The sequence below is a fragment of the Bufo bufo genome, chromosome 9, assembly GCF_905171765.1.
Source record: "Bufo bufo chromosome 9, aBufBuf1.1, whole genome shotgun sequence".
Lineage (NCBI taxonomy): Eukaryota > Metazoa > Chordata > Amphibia > Anura > Bufonidae > Bufo > Bufo bufo.
Window position 1 is genome coordinate 184,367,360 of NC_053397.1, and position 23,345 is coordinate 184,390,704.

At 40.5% G+C, this 23,345-nt stretch overlaps 2 long non-coding RNA genes across 2 annotated transcripts; both read right to left on the reverse strand.

The window, feature by feature from the left end:
• Positions 1-9,371: 9,371 nt before the first annotated feature.
• LOC120979533 lies at positions 9,372-16,004 on the reverse strand. Its single transcript, XR_005774314.1, has 3 exons — positions 15,968-16,004; positions 13,779-13,883; positions 9,372-9,487 (listed from the first exon to the last, which is right to left on the reverse strand). It is a non-coding gene; the product is annotated as an uncharacterized LOC120979533 (long non-coding RNA).
• A 1,967-nt stretch (positions 16,005-17,971) lies between these two features.
• On the reverse strand, positions 17,972-19,925 carry LOC120978940. The gene is made up of 4 exons (XR_005774213.1): positions 19,847-19,925; positions 19,669-19,733; positions 19,023-19,079; positions 17,972-18,015 (listed from the first exon to the last, which is right to left on the reverse strand). It is a non-coding gene; the product is annotated as an uncharacterized LOC120978940 (long non-coding RNA).
• Positions 19,926-23,345: the final 3,420 nt, after the last annotated feature.

The following is a 23,345-nucleotide window of genomic DNA, read 5'->3' on the forward strand; positions in this document are numbered from 1 at the left end:
TATATTGGACTGGAGACTTTCAGGGTGTTTTTCTCCTCTTTTTCCCTTCCCTCCCCCTTCCCTCTCTCTCCCCCCCTCCTTTTTCTTTTTCTTTTCCCTTCTCCTCCTCCCCGCCTCCTTCTCCTCCCCTCCCCCCTCTCTCTTTACCACCACTATGGAGTGGGAAAAAAAAGAAAAGAGGAAAAAAAAAAAAAAAAAAGCACATATATTTGTGCAGATTTGTGGATCTGCCTGTTCCAAATTTTTCGGCTGAAGTATGTTTAGTCTTCCTTTAATTAATGTATATGTCCTTATCTGCCCATCATTTCAGGTTCATTTAGGACCGGAAAATCCAACTAATTTTTAAAATCACTATTTCCTCCGTAGTTTGAATCTTCCTGTTCACAGGTGGGGATTTTTTCTATGTCCCAACCCACCTTGCAGGGTATATTTCCCCAATATAGTCAGTGTCTATGTTTTATGCCCTACTTATCATGCAAAGGAAATACTAGGAAATATGCAGATTATCAGACCAAACTCTCCCGACACGTCCCGTGTGTCTCTCTTTTACAATAACTATATACAACCCCTCCAGATCCTTTTTAATAGGGCTCAATGACAGTTTTAAGAGTATACCTTAGGTCTCTTGAATCCTCTGGGAGTGGTGCGGAGATTTCCTCAGAGCTCAGCATTTCGCTGGCTCACCATACTCACGTCTGTAGATTATAGCCCGGCTGAGGAAAATGTGATCAGCTGGTGCCGTCCCGCCCGAGCTTGCCCCGCTCGCCTTCCTATGTCCTTCTCAATTCTCTTGCATAGGCTTATGTAGGCTTGCGTAGGCTATCTCTCATTATCGCGGCGTGATGCGGCGTGGGTTGGCAAACCGCTATCTCCAGACAGATCGATGGATTTCAAACAGTCCCGGCGGTTCCCTACGGGTCCGGTACGGCGACTGTGCAGCGTGTGTGTGAGCATGGGGATAACCGCTCCCTCACCTGTCGTAGTCCGTCCTTCCTCCTGTCTCTCCCATGGCCCTCCCTCCTCACCCACTAGCACGTCGCGTCCTCACGTGCACGCGCGCGTCATGGTCCAGTACTCGCATATCTAACCATGAAAATCTTTTTCTGGGAAACATCCCGAAAACAGTAATACTAGCGTTTGTGGACAAAGAATCATTTTTAGGGAAACCAACGAAATCCTTTGTGCTTCAATCTCTGCAATGCAAATAATGGCGCCTTATATTTGGACGGACAACAGATACCCGCAAAAACGTTTCAGCCTAATTTTCAAGACGAATCGGCCGTTCGTGAATATATGTCGCTCGTACACATTTCGGGGCAACAAAAGGCTGACAAAGCTTTATCCGTGGAATCGGTTAGAATTTTTGAACGGTTACCCTTTCTTCACTTTTGATTTATGCACGCACGTGATAAAAAACTGAATGTGGTACCCAGACCCAAACTTCTTCACATACGTTCAGGTTTGGGTTCAAGGGTGAGATTGTATTATTTTCCCTTATAACATGGTTATAAGGGAAAATAATAGCATTCTGAAAACAGAATGCATAGTACAATAGGGCTGGAGGGGTTAAAAAAAATAAAAAATAATTTAACTCACCTTAATCCACTTGTATGCGCAGCCGGCATCTCTTCTGTTTTCATCTGTGAGGAAAGGGACCTTTGATTACGTCAAAACGCTCATCACATGGTCCATCACATGATCCATTGATCATGTGATGGACCATGTGATGAGCATAGTGATGTTAAGTTAAGTCCCGTGGCTGTCCCTCTTAAATTAGATTTGGGCTAGATAGAAATGTAACTAGGACCTGCGATGACATCAGTTTTGGGGCGGGGGCTGGGAGCACTAACAAAGGGACTGCTGCCTTGCGGGACCTTCGATGACATCACGATGGGTGGGTTTGTGGGCCGAAAATGGGGTGTTTCGGTGACATCATCAACGGTCTTTTAGATTTTAGGAAAATAGAAGGATCAATTTGCCGCTGCTAATATTTAAAATAGCTTAGTAAGAGATTAATATAAGTTTAATGCAAGCTTCATAGCATTTTATTTTTAAACATATTTAACTTAATTAAATTACTCATCTGTTGAACTGCATCGTATACATTCCAGGACTTTCGGTGACATCATCGAAGGTCTATAGATAGTTAGATAGATGGATCAAATACCTATTGCCAATATTTATAATAGCTTAATAAGAGTTTAATATCAGCTTAATGCAAGCTTAATATCATTTTATTTTTAAACATATTAAACTTAATTGAATTACGCTTTACCAGATCTAAAAAGGGGATTTTAATGGGCAGTATTTTAGGCGTGGTTTGGACAGGATTTTGGTGGGGTTAAAGGCTGAGTGGGTGGGGTTATGGGCAGGAAGGGGGTGTGGCCACCCGTAACTTTGAGTTTGTCGCGAACCCCCATCTCTTACTACTAGAGTTGAGCGGACACCTGGATGTTCGGGTTCGAAGGGTTCGGCCGAACTTCACAAAAAAGTTCAAGTCTGTGACCCGAACTTGACCCCGAACCCCATTGAAGTCAATAGGGACCCGAACTTTTGAGCACTAAAAAGGCTGTAAAAATGTCATGGAAAGGGATAGAGGGCTGCAAATGGCATCGAAATGTGGTTAAGAGCATGGCAAGTGCTCTGCAAACAAATGTGGATAGGGAAATGACTTTAAATAACATAAAATACGTAAAAATAAAAAATAATAATCTTGATCTAGGAGGACGAGGTCCATATGGAGTAGGAAGTTGAGGAGGCGGTGGATGTGGCGGTGTAGGTGGAAGCGGCTGTGGAGGAGGTAGCCTACACTGCTTTTTGGTTTTAAATTCATTTTTATTTTTTTAAATTAGGGTACACCCCAAAACATTGGGAAATATGACCTGTGATAACCACCTGAAGTCGTGCTAAACACACGTTCAGACAATACACTGGCTGCAGGGCAGGCCAGCACCTCCAAGGGGTAAAGGGCAAGCTCAGGCCATGTTCCCAATTTGGAGACCCAGACGTTGCAGGGGCTGACCCCTGTCAGTCAGTTCGTGTAGGCATGTGCACACTTACTGCCCCACCATGTCGCATGTCTCCGTGATGTTCTCGATACAATTTGATATCTGCTCTATCAACTTTCGATGTTCTTTTATGCGCCTACCATGGTGATCACGGGTGGCGGTGAATCAGGGTTCCACGCCGGAGAGGAAGCATGAGAAAGAGAGACCACATCCAAGGAAGGATTAATTTTTTCAAATTTCAAATTATAGAGCAGAATTATGGGACAAATTATTAAAGCATAAAAGTGGGACAACTTTTTAAAGTTTAAGCATTGAATGAAAGGATGTGACGCGCATTAATTACTGAAGAATTTATTTAATTTTATTCCCTGTCAACTATGCAGAGCAAGGATTTCTATCCAGCAAAATTTGAAAAATTTCACCTGACAATGTACAGTAATTGACGATTTTTTTAAATTTATGTTCCTGTCATCTATGTATAGGTGCCCCAGTGACTTCCACCATCCATTTCGATATCTTATCTATCAACTTTCGATGTTCTTTTCTGAGCCTACCATGTTGATCATGGTTATCGGCAAATCAGGGTTCCACGCCGGAGAGGGAGCGTGAGAAAAAGAGACCAAATTTAAGGGAGATAAATTTATTTAAAAAATTTGTGATCGAGCGGAAATGTGGGAAAAGCTGTTAAAGCGCAAATGTGGGACAAATTACAGAAGCCCAAATGTGGGCAAAAAGAGTAAAGCGGAAATGTGGTAAAAGCTGTTAAAGCGCAAATGTGGGACAAATTACAGAAGCCCAAATGTGGGCCAAAAGAGTAAAGCGGAAATGTGGGACAAAGTATTGAAGCGCAAATGTTGGCCAAAAGAGTAAAGCGGAAATGTGGGACAAATTATTAAAGCGCAAATGTGGTACAACTTGTTAAAGTTTAAACATTGAATCAAAGGAGGTGGCGCGCATCAATTAAAGAAGAATTTCTGAAATTTAATTACCTGTCACCTATGCAGAGCAGGGGTTTATTCACGTCTAAAATTGTATAATGTCAACCCAAGAATGTAACAGAAAAATTTGTGACATTTATTAACCTGTCTACTTGGTAGAGCAGGGGTCTATGACAGAAAAAAATTGTTTATTGTCACCCAAAAATGTTAAAGAAAAATTATTGAAATTTATTAAGCTTTCAACTAGGTAGAGGAGGGGTATATTACACCCAAAAATTGGTGAATTTCACCGGAAAATGTAACTGACAAAGTAGTGAAATGACATAAAATAAAATACGTGCAAATAAAAAAAAAATTGATTCATGAGGTGGAGTTCCATATGGAGTAGGAGTTTGAGGAGGCGGTGGACGTAGCGGTGTAGGTGGAAGCGGCGGTGGAGGAGGACAAGGTAGCCAACATAGGTTTTTGGTTTGAATTTAATTTTTTTCAATTAGGGTACACTCCAAAAGAGTGTGAAATATCCAAAATACAAGAATGAGCAATTGCGCTGCAGTATAACAATGGTTAGTTAGTGCCGGTATACATGTCTATTCTGCACAAGGTATGGACAAGTCCTGTGGGATCCATGACTGGTTCATTTTAATGAACGTGAGCTTGTCCACATTGGCTGTGGACAGGTGGCTGCGCTTGTCTGTGATGACGCCCCCTGCCATGCTAAACACACGTTCAGATAAAACACTGGCTGCAGGGCAGGCCAGCACCTCCAAGGCGTAAAGGGCAAGCTCAGGCCATGTGCCCAATTTGGAGACCCAGAAGTTGAAGGAGGCAGACCCGTCATTCGGTACGTGTAGGCGTGTGCACACATACTGCTCCACCATGTTGCTGAAATGCTGCCTCCTGCTAAGATGTTCCATATCAGCTGGTGGTGCTGGTTGTTGTGGCGTGCTGACAAATCTTTTCCACATTTCGGCCATACTAACCCTGCCTTCTGAGGTGCTGGCGGTGCCCCAGCTGCATTGGCAACCTCTTCCTCGTCCTCTGCCTTCACCTTGTGTTTCCACTGTGCCCCCGCTGTCAGGTGTGAATGCCACCAGCTGCTCGTCTACCAGTGTGCGCTTGTACTCGCGCATCTTACGATCACACTCCAGTGACAGAATTAAGGACAGTGCGTTGTCCTTGTAATGGGGATCCAGCTGCGTGGCCACCCAGTAATCAGTACAAGTTAAAATGTGGGCAACTCGGTGGTTGTTGCGGAGACACTGCAGCATGTAATCGCTCATGTGTGCCAGGCTGCCCAGAGGCAACGAAAAGCTGTTCTCTGTGGGAGGTGTATCGTCTGTGTCCTCTGTATCCCCCCAGCCACGCACCAGTGATGGCCATGAGCTGGTCTGGGTGCCACCCTGCTGTGAACATGGTTCCTTCTCCTCCATCTCCTCCTCCTCATCCTCCACCTCGTCATCCTCCAGAACTGTGCCCTGGCTGGACAATTGTGTACCTGGCGTTAGTGGGTGCAGGAACCCACCCTCAGAGCCACTTGTGAATGACTGGCCGGAAACCCTACGAAATGATCCCTCTTCCTCCTCCTCCTCCTGTGCCACATCCTCTTCCATCATCGCCAGCAGCGTTTATTCAAGGAGGCATAGAAGTGGGATAGTTACGCTGAGAACGGCGTTATCGGCACTGGCCATGTTGGTGGAATACTCGAAACAGCGCAACAAGGAACACAGGTCTCGCATGGAGGCCCAGTCATTGGTGGTGAAGTGGTGCTGTTCCACCGAGCGACTCACCCATGCGTGCTGCAACTGAAACTGTGCTGCTCGCACAGTCTGGCCAGCATGTGCAAGGTAGAGTTCCACCTTGTGGGCACGTCACATATGAGGCAGTGAGCGGGGAGGCCAAAGTTAGGCTGCAGCGCTGACAGGCGAGCAGCAGCAGGGCGAGAACGCCAAAAGCGCGCACAGATGGCCCGCACTTTATGCAGCAGCTCTGACATATCGGGGTAATTTTTAAGGAATCTCTGCACCACCAAATTCAGCACATGTGCCAGACAAGGGATGTGCGTCAAACCGTCTAGTCCCAGAGCTTCTACGAGATTTCGCCCATTATGGCACACCACCAGGCTGGGCTTGAGGCTCACTGGCACCAACCACTCATCGGTCTGTTGTTCAAGGCCCGTCCACAGCTCCTGCGCGGTGTGGGCTTTTTCCCCCAAACAGATAAGTTTTAAAACTGCCTGCTGTCGTTTACCCCTGGCTGTGCTGAAGTTGGTGGTGAAGGTGTTACGCTGACCGAATGAGGAGCCGGTAGAGGATGAGGAAGCAGAGTAGGAGGAGGAAGCAACAGGAGGCAAACTGAAGCGCCCTGCAATCTTCGCTGGAGGAAGGACATGCGCCAAACTGCTATCCGCCACAGGCCCAGCCGCCACTGCATTTACCCAGTGTGCTGTTATGGAGATATAACGTCCCTGACCGTGCTTACTGGTCCACGTAGCCATAGTGAGGTGCTCCTTGCCACAGATGGCGTTGCGCAGTACACACCTGATTTTGTCCCCTACTTGGTTGTGCAGAGAAGGGATGGCTCGCCTGGAAAAGTAGTGGCGGCTGGCCACGACGTACTGTGGGACATCCACCGCCATAAGGCCTTTAAAACTATCAGTCTCCACCATACGGAATGACAGCATTTCAAAGGCCAGTAATTTAAAAATGCTGGCATTCAGGGCTCAGGATCGCAAGTGGGTAGGGGGGTACTTCCTCTTCCTCTCCAGTGTTTGGGAGATGGAGAGCTGAACGCTTTCGTGGGACATTGTGGAGATGCTTGGTGACCCAGGTGGTGGTGTTGCTGGAAGATCCTCTGTTTGCGTGGTGGCAGGTGGCACTGTCACTCCAGAGGTGGATGAAGAGGCCGAGACTGCAGCAGAAGAGGAAGCAGGAGGAGCCAGAGACCTTTCTTGGTTTTTGAGGTGTCTACTCCACTGCAGCTCGTACTTAGCACTTAAATGCCTGGTCATGCAGGTTGTGCTCAGGTTGAAAACGTTTATGCCTCGCTTCAGGCTCTGAACCACTCATGTCTTGTCGTCAGCACATTGTCTGAAGAACTGCCACGGCCGGGAAACTCCTTGGAGCTGGCTTTGGTGTGCTCGGTCCCTTGCTGCGGTGGGCAGTAGCAGGCGTACTGTCTAGAGGACGGCCGCTCCGCTTTTGCACCCTGCTCCCTCTTCTGCTGTGCTATTGGCTCTGTGCGACCACTGCCTCTTCCTCCGAACTACATAGGTTACTCGAAGGACCTTGTTTCCATGTGGGGTCGAGGACCTCATCATCCTCCACATCATCTTCCACCCAGTCTTCAGCCCTGCCCTCCTTGTCGGTCTGCACACTTTCGAAAGCCCCAGCAGTTGGCACCTGTGTTTCGTCATCATCCGAGACGTGCTGCGATGGTCCTCCCATGTACTCATCTTGAAAAATAAGTAGTTGGGCATCGGTGCACTCAATCTCTTCCACTTCTGGGGCAGGTCTAGGTGGATGTCCCTGAGAAACCCTGATAACAGAGTCATCAAAAAGCAGAAGAGACTGCTGCATGACTTGGGGCTCAGACTGCTTGGCTGATTTGCAAGGGGGTGAGGTGAAAGACTGATGGACATGGGCTGCAGGTGCCAACTCTGATCTTTCAGCAGGAAACTGGGTAGAAGATAATGTGAAGAAACTGGAGTCACTGTCAGCAACCCAATCTACTATCGCCTGTACTTGTTCAGGCCTCACTATTCGTAGAGCCGTATTAGACCCGACCAAATACCTCTGCAGGTTCTGTCGCCTACTCGCACCTGAGGAAGAGGTTTAACTTGTGCGTGTAGCTGGCACAGATCGACCACGTCCTCTCCCTGCAACAGGAGCTTCACCAGCAGCACCACGACCTGGGCCACGTCCCTTATTTGACGCTCTCCTCATATTTCTCAAATTTAGGCTCTTGCCCTAAATGGGTGTTTAATTAATAGTAGAATAGAACGACAGTATGTACAGGGTGTATCTCACACGCCCTGAACCAGACTAGGCCTCAATTAAATTTGTTTGCCCAAAATGGCTGTATTTCAAATAACTGAATAGAACCCCTTTATATAAGGGGTGTATCTCACACGCCCTGATCCAGACTAGGCCTCAATTAAATTTGTTTGCCCAAAATGGCTGTATTTTAAATACCTGAATAGAACCCCTGTATTTAAAGGATGTATCTCACAATGACATCTGCAGCAAAGGCTGCCAAATAAACTTTTTTTGCCAAAACGGGTGTTTTTTTAATAACTGAATATGACATTAGTATATAACCCTGGAATTTCACACGTGCTGATGCTGCAGAAGCTGTAAAATGGTGTATTTTGGGAAAAAAGTGTGTTTTGAAAAACCAAGAAAATTATGGCTGTATTTTTAGCTTAAATTGCACACTGACTAATCCAGATGTATATTGCCAAAAAAGTGTTTTTTTTTACAGAGTATGAAAGCTGTATATATTAAACTTGAATTTCTCACTTGCAGATCTGTAAAATAGTGTATTTTGGCAAAAAAGTGTGTTTTTAAAAACCCAGAAAATGATGGCTGTATTTCTAGCTTAAATTGCACACTGACTAATCCTGCAAATGCACCAGATGTTGTATATTGCCAAAAAAGGGTGATTTTTTACAACCAGATTATTAGTGCTGTTTTTCAAGCTTGGATTTCAATGTCACAAAAGCTCAGATGCAGTGCTGGTGCATTGAGCTTGCATAAAATGGCCGCCGCCCACCTAACTGACTTACAAAAGTTATTTTTCTTAGGTCACTGGGTTCAGGGCAGGATAAAAAGATTTTGCCCTGCACCCACACAACAAAATGTATGTAGATCGCTGAGTTAAATTCACGTTTTGAACAAAGATTCAGTCCTATTCTCTCCCTTAAATCACCAGCCGCATCCTCTCCCTACACTAGTAACAGCAGAGTGACGTGCAGCGCTACATGACTCCAGCCTATATACAGGCTGGGTCACATGCTACACTGGCCAATCACAGCCATGCCATTAGTAGGCATGGCTGTGATGGCTTCTAAGGGCACACAGTTAACCGCTTGTTGATTGGCATATCTGAAGCCTTTAAAAAAGCACCAAGAAAGCGCTGAACACCGAACCCGAACTTTTACTGAAATGTTCGGGTTCAATTCCGGGGTCCAAAAATCCTAAAGTTCGGTACGAACCCGAACTTTACAGTTCGGGTTCGCTCAACCCTACTTACTACTCGTGATATATTGAATGTGTGCAAAGAGAAGAAGAATGAATACGATACAGTTTTAAGAGACCATGCACATGTTCTGTAAATGCTCACAAATTCAGAATCGTTCCTCTATTTATAAAAAGGAACCTCAGTCAAACACTGTCAGTATAGCTTTGGAAATATTTTATTGATTTGTTGAAAATAGAAGATTTATAAGAAATAATTTTATTAATCATCAAGAAATATGACTTTTTTGATGTGTTTTTCTTTTTTTTTTTGCAACTTCTTCTATTCAGCTACATGCGTCCAGAGCTAGAAAAAGTAGATAAATAAAAGATGGATTAGTATTGTAGGTGTAACACAATGCACACAACTTTTGAGCATAAGATATTAAAAAAAGTTTTTGGGCCCAATGAATATGCAATACTACTATGTAACATGGGGATGACCAAATCAATTAATCTCATTAGCAAGTGTTCTTCCTCTGTGAGTGGCTGATCCCATAGGTGAAAAAGCGTTCAGTTGGTGTTTTATAATGAAAGACAGCCATCTAACCAGAGGCTATGATTCTTCTGCTGGCAGTGACATCCTAATCTTCACAAGAAATTGACAGGTCTGTGTGAGATGTCCTGCTCTGTCAATCAAACAACATGTAGGCACTTTTTCAATTGCAAGGAAAGACCCTCACAGGAGAAGAACTCTTCCTAATAAGACAAATTCAATATATTACCATCAATTTGCTCATCCCTTCTGTACAACATTGCCTGGTATGTATTGACCTGAAGCTTGAAATAAAGGGGAAGATTTATCAAAGACTGATGTTTTATGGCGATATGTGAAATCTTCTACACTACTGTATGATACAACTGATTTATTACAAAGTGCTGGCCTCAGTGGCGTACCGCCCATAGAGGCAGACCACGCCACTGCTATGGGGCCCGCGGCACTGGGGGGCCCGTAGCGCAGAGAAGGCCCCGCCCACACTATTTGGCCCCGCCCACTCATGACCTGCTGCAGCCGGCTAATTGCTTTTTTCTCCCCAGGGCCCAGCCCCAACATCAACTCATCTTTGCCTCGCCGCACCTCCCCCCCCCCCCTCCCCTGACCTGACCTCTTCCTGACCGTCTGCCGGAATCAGGATCAAACACCAGCCTGCATGTGGCGCTCGTGCCGCTGGCCAATCAGCACAAGGCAACTCTGTTGAGGCAGCTGCTGATTGGCCAGTGGCGCAAGGGGCGGGCGGGAGAATCGGCTCGAACTTCGCCGTCGGGCCGGCCCTTCACCAGAGACGAGTCAGTGCCTGCCCTGAGCTGAGGAGAGAGAGGGAGTCCGGAGGAAGATTCTGAACTCTGAAGCAGTGGTGAGTAGTACTGTGAGTGAGCACTGAGCAGTGCACCGGTTGTGTCCCTGGCTGGCTGGCCTGAACTTGAGTCTTGAAGTAAGTCACTCGTCTCAGACTCAGTCAAGTGAAGTACCGTTCGTTCGTCCCACTCCCTGCAGCAGTGCCTGGCCCGGCCGACTAGCAATTTACTTTTTTTTTTTTTTTTCATGAATCCATGTTTAACAGAGTACCTTTTTTTTTCCATCTGTCTTGTTCTTTTGATTGTCAGTCCTGTCATTTCTCAAAAAATCGATTTTTATGATATGTCATTTAGATGAACTTGTCTTGGAGGCGTTATTAGTTTTCAAATTTAGCCGGGCACGGCACTTCAGAGGGGCGTTCCTGGGCACCGTGGAGAAAGAATAACGCCCCTCTGGGCTCCTTACAGCGTCATTTACATATCATAAAAATCGATTTTTTGAAGAAATGACAGGACTGACAATCAAAGAACAAGACAGATGGAAAAAAGGTACTCTGTTAAACATGGATTCATGAAAAAAAAATTGGGGTAAATTGCTAGTGACAGATTCCCTTTAACAGGGCACCCCAAATAAGGAGACCTGCAGGCTGCAGCAGATATCCCATGTGACAGGTCACCCCAGGAAACCCCTAGGCTCCATTCACACGTCCGCAATGTGTTTTGCGGATACACGGAGCCACGGATCCGCAAAACACGGAAAACGACAATTTGCGGACCGTACATTGCCGGCACTAATAGAATATGCCTGTTCTTGTCCGCAATTGCGGACAAGAATAGGACATGTTCTATTTTTTGGCGGAAACGGAAGCACGGATGCGGAAGTGCGGATCCGCAAATGTGGATGCGGACAGCACATTCCGGGCCCATTGAAAATGAATAGGTCTGCACCCGTTCCGCAAAATTGCGGAACGGATGCGGATCCATTTTGCGGACGTGTGAATGGACCCTAACAGTTTCTGTAGGTCATGTATAAATTTATTTAATGGGGGTGTGGCACGGGAGGAGCCAGGTCAGGAAGTGGGAGGGGCCATGGTGGGTAGTGGGCGGGGTTAAGGGGCCCAATTCAGATTTTTGCTATGGGGCCCAGTGATTTCTATGTACGCCTCTGCTGGCCTCTTCATACGTTAAACGCATCCTCTGGCAGTCAGTGCCAGAATGAAATCTACAGCAGCAAATGAAGATAAATCTTCCAGGCCCGGTGAATCCGCCTCCTTCCTACCCTCACCATGCCCTTTTTTCAGGAAAAGGGCGAAGGTGATGCAGAAATGCCACTTTTGTTGCGAATGATATTTGAGAAGTCATAAACACTTAGTTTGAAACTTTTTCATGTAAAAAAGTGGCATAAAGAGATAATAATGAACCTGGAAACAGTTTGTGGTTGAAGAAGATACTACATTTCTAGGCACACAGAAGGAGTAACCTTCAAGAGACACAATATTTTACAATTACTACACTTCTTCCATAAGAAAATAAACATTAAAGGGGTTGCCCCACGATATATATTTACCAGATTTCAAACCAGCACCTGGATATGAATACTTTTGTAATTGCATGTAATTCAAAATTTAGCATGTCCACTAGGTTGTTCAATAAAATGTATCTGTATAGCACCACCGGCAGTTAGTTTTTTTCATTGATCTGGTCAGTGAGAAGGACGCACATGCTCAGTTTCATCTATCAACTGCCTCCTGAGCTGTTGTACGGAAAGCATGCACATGCCTCCTTAGCTGCAGCAGAAAATATACTCCCCTTGAGCTGCCACCTAATATAAATCTATCAGAGCAATGAATGGGAAGATATCTGGATCCATATGAGGTACAGGGCTGGTTCTAGCTATGTTAGAAAGGTATTGTTATGTACTATATGATGACTGATTTTAATTTTTTACATTAGTCATGAGATAACCCCTTTAAATGTTATAATTTAAAAATGAAAAAGTACCAGCAGTTCCTCAATTACAATCCACATCTACTATACTTTCTCATATTGCAATCAAAACTTTAGGGAATATATAACGAATTCTTCTATTTGTCCCAGGTGATTACCCATATTCCTCCCTCCTCACTAACTACAGATCAGACCCGTGTCTGGGAGTATGCAGGTAGCTTCAGCAAGGGCATTTACTATGTTTCTCTGTGCAAAAGGAGACCTATTGTTAAGCCCTAAGGCCTACCCTCCTGGCAAAACTGTATCCAATCATCTGCCTACAATGCAGAAATAGAAGGGATCAGGAGGAAAGTAGATATAGCATATAAGTTGACAGATATGACCCCTGGTCCCTCCATACAAATGGACACTCAGATTGGTTAGGCATGCATTTGTTTTAAATGAGGAAAAGGGAAAACGTTACTGCCAGACACTTGTGGCTAAGGCTTATCGACTATGGGCATAAAGGATAGGACATATTAAATTCCAACAGGTCCAATAATTCCTTCCCATGATATCTGCTGTCAGAGGAGAGTCTGGTAAACCCCATACGCATTCAATAGTTATCCTCCTGAAATCGTGGTATCAGATGGTATTTATGTAGTTTGTTAAATATTTTTGCACAAAAATAATTTTTTTGCAAAATTTGTATTTTTTTTTCTAGAATTCTGTTGAAAATAAATTGCTAAATTCCTACCTACTTGTCCCAGAACCTGGAAAATACAGTAAGGACATCTTTTCATTTTTGTTACCTTGCATTAATCACATATACCATACAATTTTCAGGAGTAAATTATATTAAATCTGACGGGGCACAGATGCTTCACTTCTCCCTCTATGCTCCACCTCCTTTTACACCATTTTTGAAAAGTGACAAGAAGCTCCAAATATCTCAAATTGTGGTGCAAATATGGCACGCTCCACAATCTATAATTTTTCATGCCGCTATTGTGGTGTAAAACATTGATAAATCTCCCCCAATGTATAACAACAACTGTTTTGTTTATTGAGACTAATGAAATTACAGATTTATTTTTCTAATATGGATAAGAAAATAGGACAGTCGTGAAATTTTTGCAAAATAATTTTTAAAGGTAATATGCCTAAGTAGGCGCAATGCAGAATACAGTAATTTGAGCTGTATATAAAAAGAAGATAGGAAAGGAATTTTGCTAAAAAAAATTCTAATAATGTACAAGAGTTCTGCCTTCTACTAAATTATAATGTTAGCAAGCTGCAGTTATTGAAATAAAACATTTCTGTTGTCATATTGGGGATTATTTGAATGTGAATTTGTGTCTTTTATAAAAATGTACCATGTTTCGTTGACGGCTAGGAGTTTAGTTCTTGACTTAACCCAAGACACCACTCAGGATCCCTCTAAGATTAACAAGACCACCAGGAGTACCAAGACCTTTGAGCTAGAAAAAAATAGGACGATTTATAGACACAAAATACTGGCCTAAGTAAATATTTATTTAAAACAATGCTACTCTAATAGACAAGTAAATCCTACCAATTTGTCATATACTGAATTTTTATCATGATGCATTTAAATTGCTGACCATTACACTTTCTACAATTTCAAAATGGACAGGCAAGGTCATCACATGCTCCCTATGTTTCCCTTGTTTTTAGGAAAACAAAAAGACATTCAAGCGCTGGTTACGTTTGATGGATCTTTGCGTATATATGTTAGGTAATTAAGTTTACACCAAATTCTTATACAAATATTTGCCGATCATCCAGACTAGATCCCATTCTTTATTAATTCTATTATTTTGGCTAATAAGGGAAATCAAGTGTATCAATTTTTCCAGAGTATTGCTGTTATTTCCTATTCTGCTGACCATGCAAGTGATATCCAGTAGCTCAAACATAGCTTTTGGTTATTTGCCCTAAATCACCTATAAAGAAGTACTCGAGATTGGCTTGAGTGAGGATAATTATTTCAATAGTGAGAGGAAGATGTCATTAGAAGTATCTGATGGAGGCTTATCTCCTAGTGAAAAACATAGACCATGTTGAAATACAACTGCCTAATCTTCTCACCATCTGTTTGTTATCTGTCCAGTCCAGCCTTCCTGTAAGATTTTAGACTTTTAGCCAATCCTTCTGAAATCAGAAGGTACGCGACCTGGATTCCTGCTGAGAGCAGGAGCGCACGGCGTCATTGGTTGCTATGACGTCGTGCGCTCCCTGCTGCCGCCGCAATGCAGTAATGCACTGGTATGATCTATACCAGTGTATTACTGTACTGTGGCGGCAGCAGGGAGCGCACGGCGTCATAGCAACCAATGACGCCGTGCGCTCCTGCTCTCAGCAGGAATCCAGGCCGCGGTTCCACGGACCGCTCACGGCCGTAATAAAACGGCCGTGTGCATTTCGGCCTAATGTAAAGGTTTACATAGCTTGTAAGTGTTAATGTCTAAGTTCACTAGAGGCAAACTTTCACTTTTATATTATGTTTTGTTAGTTAAAAAGACAACCATAACATTCATATAATAATGAATTGGACTGGGGAAGCACCTTAACTTTTGTAGAACTTTGATTGTAACTATTGAGATATAGCTATTGTCCAAAGCAGTAAATTAACTTTTATGTAACTATTTGCAGTGCCCCTGACACATATTATCAAATGTGCTACAAAAAGTGTAGGTGCAGCTCCAGCCTAAAGAGGACAAGTCCTGGAAACCTCTCCATTTTGTGCATATGTTAGAAAATCTTTTATATGCATTGAATGACCAGTTTGTGTAAGCATAGAGGTGTTTTAGAGTAAGCCTAAAGTTAAGAATTAGTGACCTTTTCATAATTCCCTTATAGTTTTCCTCAACATTTCCGATATAATTTCTGTTTTATTAATTTGTCCTTCCTAATATTACTTAAACTAAGACCCAATTTACATATATATCAGTTATGTCCAATCCGCTATTTTATGCCGGCAGTCGTTTACAACTGATTTATATGAACTGCACTTCAGTACCCGGATTCAGTAGAAAAACTGAGTATGCAGTGCTTTTCTATCCTGCGCTATTTGGCTTTCCCTGGGTCAGGTCGTTACAGGGAATCGGATGGAGGACATATGTGTTGAGTGCCTAATAAGAAATGTGGTATTCTGAGATGCAATGCTTCAATCCTGCTCCTGAAGTTGGGTTACAAGACTGCAGCAGTCATATATAGACATGCACTACTGTCCAAAAATTATATGGTTAATGGATATGGTTTGTGGAGGCTTTACAAAAGCAATAAACTCTCATCTTCTTTCTATATAATCAAAGAACACATGATATCAGATAAAACACAAAGGATTTATCAAAACTGGTGCAAAGGAAACATGGCTTAGTTGCCAGAGGCAACAATACAGATCGATCCTTTTATTTTCCAAAGGACCTCTAAAATTGATAGGTGTAATCTGATTGGTTGCTAAGGACATTGTAGCAAGTTTTTCATTATACCAGTTTTGATAACTCTTTTCCAAAGTTTAAATGTATAATTGTGTCCTTACCAGGCTGCATGCTAAGTTTGCCACAGGTCCAGTTAATTTTTGTTTATCCTGTAGTAAAAAATACAAGCTGTTTAGGTATTGTATATGTTAATTGCAGCATATGTTAGATAGATAGATAGATAGATAGACTAAATGTTTATAATTTCCATTTCATTTTATATTTTTCACTAATGATTTTCCCACTATAGAATAAATAGAATAAAAACTTACAGCAATTTTTAGGATTTCATAGACTGCCTCTTTTCCAGCCCCTCCAATATCTCCTACAAGATCTTCCTATTGTAAGATACAAAGTTCTATAATTACCATTAGAGATCAAATTACCTAATATCAGCAATTATAACCCTTCAGCTAACATTTTTTTAAAGCACAAATAAATGGCACCACTGTGGGGTAGAATGGTACAATAATTGTTTAATGCACTGGAAACACTTTGTAAGGGTGGAGTCACTCACAATTTCTTTGTAGCAGTTTTGCTTCAGTTTTCGTGGTTGTTTATGATGGCAATTTTGTTTATTGGTTTTTTGTTTTTTTTAAGTCAGAACTGGATCCATCAGGAAGGAGAAATGTAAACCCTTCCTTTATATTGCACATTCCCTTTGAACTCACTAGATCTGGCTCAAAAGTGTCACCAAAAAATGCCATTAAAAGCTATGTGTTACAACACCCTAAAAGATGTTCAGCAGGATAACACAATAGCTGCAATATATTATTAGAATTGTTTGTTTATTTCTGAACTAAAACAGGGACTACATTTTACAATTCTTTTTAAATCAGCAGCATTTAACTAAAGCATATAACATAATATGGAAGGTAGATCATCAGCTTTACTTATCTATATTCACGTACAACTGTGACATTTGTGCCAATAAGTTTATTTGCAGTACAGCCCGCACATTCCTGTTAAAGTAGCAGAAAAAAAAGTTATTATAGGACATTAGGTATTAATAATACATTAGCGATTATATTCTATATAATATTAACATTATTTAGAATGCAAGCTGAAAAAAATAAAGGGTAGGTTCATATCCTGGTTTCCTTTACAGGTCTGTCAAAATAGAAAACAAACAAAAAAAGGAAAAAAATGGATCAAGTATTTTAAGCATCCATTATGCCCATTTTACATCCATTTCCATCTTGAATCAGTTATTTTAGACAGGATTAAAATTTCTCCACAAAGGACATATCTGTAAATCCTCCCCATTACTGCTAAGCACCAAAATTAGTAGAGGAACAATTCAATTGGGGTAAAGTCATACACAGAAGTTGTGCTACAGAAATTGATATAAATAATTCCGCAAAACAACTAAACAACTTAATTGTTGAAATCTAACAGATTATCAGTCAAAAATGTGTGTAACAACTTTTCTTAGTGTAAATATATCCGCATGAAGAACAATTTTGGTTAAGAAAAAACTATTTATGTGTCTAAAATATACATTAATATATTAAGGGGGTCATTTTTTTCATTTTTCATTTAATTTTTTGTTACCGTCAAGGCTGGCTTTGCTATGTTTGCCTGCACCAAATTTATTAACTTGTGTACCTCATTGATATATTTGGCATAAGTGTAATGTGGTTTACACCTTTAGGTTTAAAAGTACACCAGGGGGCTGTCTGGTGTGAATCATGACTTTTTTGTTACCTTTGCAACAGTTGCACATATGAAGTGAGCCATAATACAGGTCTAATCTCACTTTTAGTGCTTAAACATAGAATAATATGAAAAGTGACGAGGATCACAAAATATCGTAAATATCTTGCAGTTGCTATTAAAATGTCTCAGTTGCCATGATTTGCAACTTTTTTGTGTCACAAAACTTGATTTCATACATGAACCCCTAAATGTCCAAAGGGGGATTTGTACACTTTGCCAAAATAAAATGTTTGTACAAACATTTAAGTGTAAAACATTATTACAATACATTCTATAAATATTGTTACTATGTTACTTTCCTTAACACTTCAGAGACTGAACTTTTGTTTCTTACCAGTATTTCTATCAATTCACGGAGAGCGTCTTCAAATTCTTTTTTATTGTTTTCAATCTGAGGAATAACAATTGAGTGTAATTAAAATAAAATGTATGTACATTTTTGAAAATCTAATTGTTCTCTGTTTAACACCTTAGATTACATAGCTGATTGGATTTATTATTTTGAACACAGAGAATTTTTAAACTCTGTAATACGTTTTCTGTCTCAGTTTTATCCTAGCCACGGTCTTGCACTATATGATTGTCTGTGTCGTTACTCTTTATCCTGGGATGTTGTCCTGTATCTATGTGAACAGCATATGTTCAGGCCACTATATCAGCCTCTGAATATTCAATAATTACATTCACTGTCAACAAGAACAGGTCTTGAAAGTCATAAGGAATTACAATATAAAATATATTATATTTAGATAAAATTTGATAACCCCTTTAAGCAAAGTTATGTAGTTACTTGTTTTCAAGCAAATAATGTAGAGGACTTGGTAAAAATGGTTAACACTTTCTGGTTTAGGATGTACAAGCATGTGATGTTATCTTAAGTTATAAATCATTCTTATAGTATCGTGATTCTGAATTATAGATTTAGAAATATTTGAGGTTTATAGATATTTATTCCTTCATCTTCCTTTCCTTCCACATAGATAGAGAAAGATTAATCATTAGCATTGTATCATGATTTAAGCAGTAGGTTATTTTCTAGTGATAGTAATTTGTTTAAGTGAGTATTGAACCTAAAAAACAATATAAAAACTGTCTGCTGGTAATGCTTTTATTAGACTCTGTTCACATTTGAGCCATAGTAGCAATGCTGGATAAGTTATTAAACATATCTTTTGGGAATTCTTTTGAGGTTCTGGTATTGTTTAATAAAGAAAAACACTGTAAACTGCAGTTTTCTTGCCATAACAAATACCATAGAGGATGCTGGAAACCCCACAAAGGCTCTGAATGCTACTGACAGCAGAGTTTCTTGCCGTTTGTGTTTTGATTTAAAAGTGCAAGCTATGTCCTTATATGTTTTCATTGTCATTAAAGACTGACACTATATGAGACACTTACCCCTTTTTTATAGTTACACAGAAAGTATACCAATTTTTCAAGAAATGTTGGAGCAATCTAGTTAAGAAAAGACAAGTAAATTATATGTTATTCTAGGTATAATAATGTTTATAAATATATGATCAGATCAAATCATTATATTTATGTGCAACATATAAAACCATAAAAATGCAGAGTAAACTGTTAGTAGCATGTTATAGAACAGGAGGATCTGAGCAGAATCAGTTTTGAGGGCAAAGATTCAATTTAATATGTATTTAAATTCCTGCTTTTCTTGGCTTTGAAGTCAAGGAGGTGGTCCTTGACTTCAAAGGACCACCTCCGTGATTGTCAGCTATCTCTGAGTACAAAGTCATAGAGGGAAGGCTGTCAATCACTGATAGGTCCGTCTCATTGACTTTAAAGCCCAGAATGAGCAGAAATTTATATGAATGGGAAATGTAAGTTCAATATAACAAGTTCCCTTAAAATAATGTGAGAGTTAAACCATTGTGACCACCTAAACAAAATAATAAACATCACTGTTAACAAAGTAAAAAGTACAAAGTTATTATTTTACAAAAATAAATTATTCTTGAAGAAATCACATTAGTAATTATTATTATTATAGATATGTGAATAGCAGTTTTGACTTCAAGATTCTTACCTTTAATGCATTTGGCATGCACTTCAGACTAGTCTCTGCTTGAAGTTTCTGTATACATTCAAAGCCTTACCACAAATAGGAAACAAGAAAAGCAACGTCAGTTCAACGTTCATTTATGTAAAAGCCATAAGTTTCAACTGTATGGTACAATCTACCATATTATATCTACAGTACATACCATGAGAGAGGCTGAGACCAGCGAGCACCAAGAAAAAGATAATCTTCATTGTGTAGATTGTTCAGCTCAAGGCATAAAAGGCTCCAGTCAAAGTTCTCCTTTTATAGGACAAAATGCTGAAGTTGCATAAGATGGCACGGCCCACATTGGAAAGTGGCCAAGATACTGATAGTTTTGAAGTAAGAACTATAATGATGTGGTTTATTGGTATAGGTAAAAACATTTCATATTCGGCATTCAATGTAAACAATAAAATAGGACAATGTTTCTACCCTTCAGTTTTTGTATCTGCCATATTTGCCTCTATATATTTAAGAATATGACTTAATATGGATAGGAAAATGACTTAAAATAACATAAAATACATAAAAATAGTGAGGTTTCGGTTGACCAGACTCTTGGCTACAGAGACTGGACTTGGTGGAAGAGAGGGTGGTGCTTCAGCAATCCAACCAAACAACTGTTCGCACTGATCAGACTTTGACATTGTTGTCCTGCGCCGCCCAGCTAAGTTGGGCATGAAGCTGGGTACAGTGGATGTTTTTGTATATGTCACAGAACACCACAGAATATAGACACTATTTTACGCCCAGATTATTGGAATCTGCAGTACAGACAATGTTTTCTAACGTAGTTTATATTTATATTTTTCACTATATCTGGGCCTGACAACCACACAAGGAGTTGAAGCACAGATCATGCAATTCACAGATTACACCGTTGACAGCAAAAATGTGGATAGATTATGTGAAAAAAATAGTGATTTCTGTATTATAATTTTTTCCCTATATCTGGGCCTGACAACCACACAAGATGTTAAAGCACAGATCACACAATTCACGGATTACACCGTTGACAGCAAAAATGTGGATAGATTATGGGGAAAAAAATAGTGTTTTTTGTATTATAATTCTTTCCCTATATCTGGGTCTGACAACCACACAAGGTGTTGAAGCACAGATCACGCAATTCACAGATTACATTGTTAATAGCAAAAACGTAGATAGATTATGGGAGAAAAATAGTGTTTTCTGTATTATAATTTTTTTACCCATATCTGGGCCTAAGAACCACACAAGGTGTTGAAGCGCAGATCACACAATTCACAGATCACACCGTTGACAGCCAAAAATGTGGACAGATTATGGGAGAAAAATTGTTTTCTGTACTTTAAATGTTTCTCTATATATGGGCCTGACAATCATACAAGGTGTTGAAGCACAGATCACGCAATTCACTGATTACACAGTTGACAGCAAAAATGTGGATAGATTATGTGAAAAAAATAGTGTTTTCGGTATTTTAATTCTTTTTCTATTTCTGGGCCTGACAACCACACAAGGTGTTGAAGCACAGATCATGCAATTCACGGATTACACCGTTGACAGCAAGCATGTGGATAGATTATGGGAAAAAAATTGTGTTTTCTGTATTAAAATTTTTTCCCTGTATCTGGGCCTGACAACCACACAAGGTGTTGAAGTGCAGATCACACAATTCACGGATCACACCGTTGACAGCAAAATTGTGGACAGATTAACTGTATTGCAGTGAAGATTCCAAGAAAAGCTAGACTGCCATTGAATGTATACATGTGTGTCAATTTGTCATGTGCACACTATTTCATCATACTATGCTTTGTAAATCCTTATTCTTAGGAGGGTGGAGCCTGATGTTCACATCCCCACAGAACAGCAAACAACTCATTGTTTCATTGTTGGCAATTTAACAGACAGTTTCCAAAATTAAGGAAGCCTATAATGAAAAGTAAATAGTAGTTGGAACATTAAACTGTCATCCACCTAACACTATGTGGTATGTTTTGCCTAGGGATATCGCTCTCTTAGAGGATGAGAATAACTCCCCAAGGGGGAATGTGTCTTCTGAAAAATGACCTGAACTATTATCTTCCACTTCATAATAGCCCAAAGTTAGTGACCTTGAGCTCTCCACTTCATTAAACCACCAGGGAAGGTTTAATCAGTAGAAAATATTTTCTCAACATTCTTTTGCCTAATTTTATGGTGTATCTTTTAATATTCCCAAGAATATGGGGTTAAGTCAACTTTTTAGGAAATGGGCACCCCAAATGTACCAGTGTATTGTTCCAACCACAATGTTTTGACTGTTCTGGGAGGTTTTGTTTGTTGCTAAACTAGGAGAGTCTACTGTGAAGGGGGAGACTTTTAATATACAGCTGCTATCTAGTCAGAAGTTGTATAGCTTTCCCTAGTGATGAATGTTGCTCTTTTAACAATTATTTTAATGCCACTGCAAATCTGCATTCATATTTTCATTTTCACAGACAAGACAGACACCAACATTTTCCCGATGGACCCCATTGACATATAAAATAGTGATCATGTCATTTTAGCACTAATTGTTGTTGCAAATATAGATAAGGAGTGTGGAAGTTTTATTGTCCTCTAATAGATATCCAGTCCATGAAAAAGGCAACTCTAATAAAGAAAGTAAGTAGAATGTATGGATTTTACATATGTAGTTAGCAAGTCATGGAACTTGTTGACAATCCTAGGCAGAATATATCACTTGTCCATCTATAACAATAACTTTAGCTTTATTGCTCCTTCTTATCCTAATGCAGAACAGTATCACCCCATGTAAAATTTATGTAACATCTTTTGAGTCATGTGCCTTTCTCACTGTCATTTATTTGTATACAGCCTGATTAAGGTATTTCTATCCTCTGAAAGCTTGAAAACATAACTTTTCTGGATAGCCAATAAAGCTGCTATAAGGCTTTTGTCCTTTTTAACACAAACTTATTTCATATCACTTAGGTAAAATCTGTAATAATATCAAGCATATTATTACCATATCATAAGATTCAAATAAAATGTTAGGAATGTTCTCTAAATACTGTTCTCTAGATCTGTATAGTTGATAGTAGTGTTGACCAAATCAAAGCATTTGAAGTGGAATGTGATCCAAAGTTTAGGGAAAAATTTGATTCTCCACAATTCCGAATCTCCTTGCGATTATTTTTCTTGAAATGGCTGTTGCAAGTCTTAAAAAGTGAAAGTAAGAAGGCCAGGAATACGAGATCACTCATAATGCTGTACAGCCAGCAGATAGCCATCCCTTGTGATGTCAAAGCTTATGAAAAGCCTTATCTCACTTGGTCTCTGCCATTTTACTATGAGCTGAGATCAGGAAAAAACTTACCAAGATCTTATCCGCTATGAACAGTGTTTCAGAAAGCTTTTACTTGGATAAGGAAAGACTTTGTAGGGAGATCATAGGGAGAGGTTTTAGACACTGAGCATAGGGAGACTTCAGGGAAAGTGTAGGTTGAGTGTAATTGCAATGTTTTTTATCTTGTTCACCCGCTGCCACATTCCGAGTTAATCTTTTAATTTATACATAAAATTACTGTGTCTCAGTATTAAAGTGTTTTGTAATATATCACCATCTGTGTCTTACTGAACTGCAGGCACATTCACAGTTATGCAACATTCACACAGTCAGTGTTCGGTCA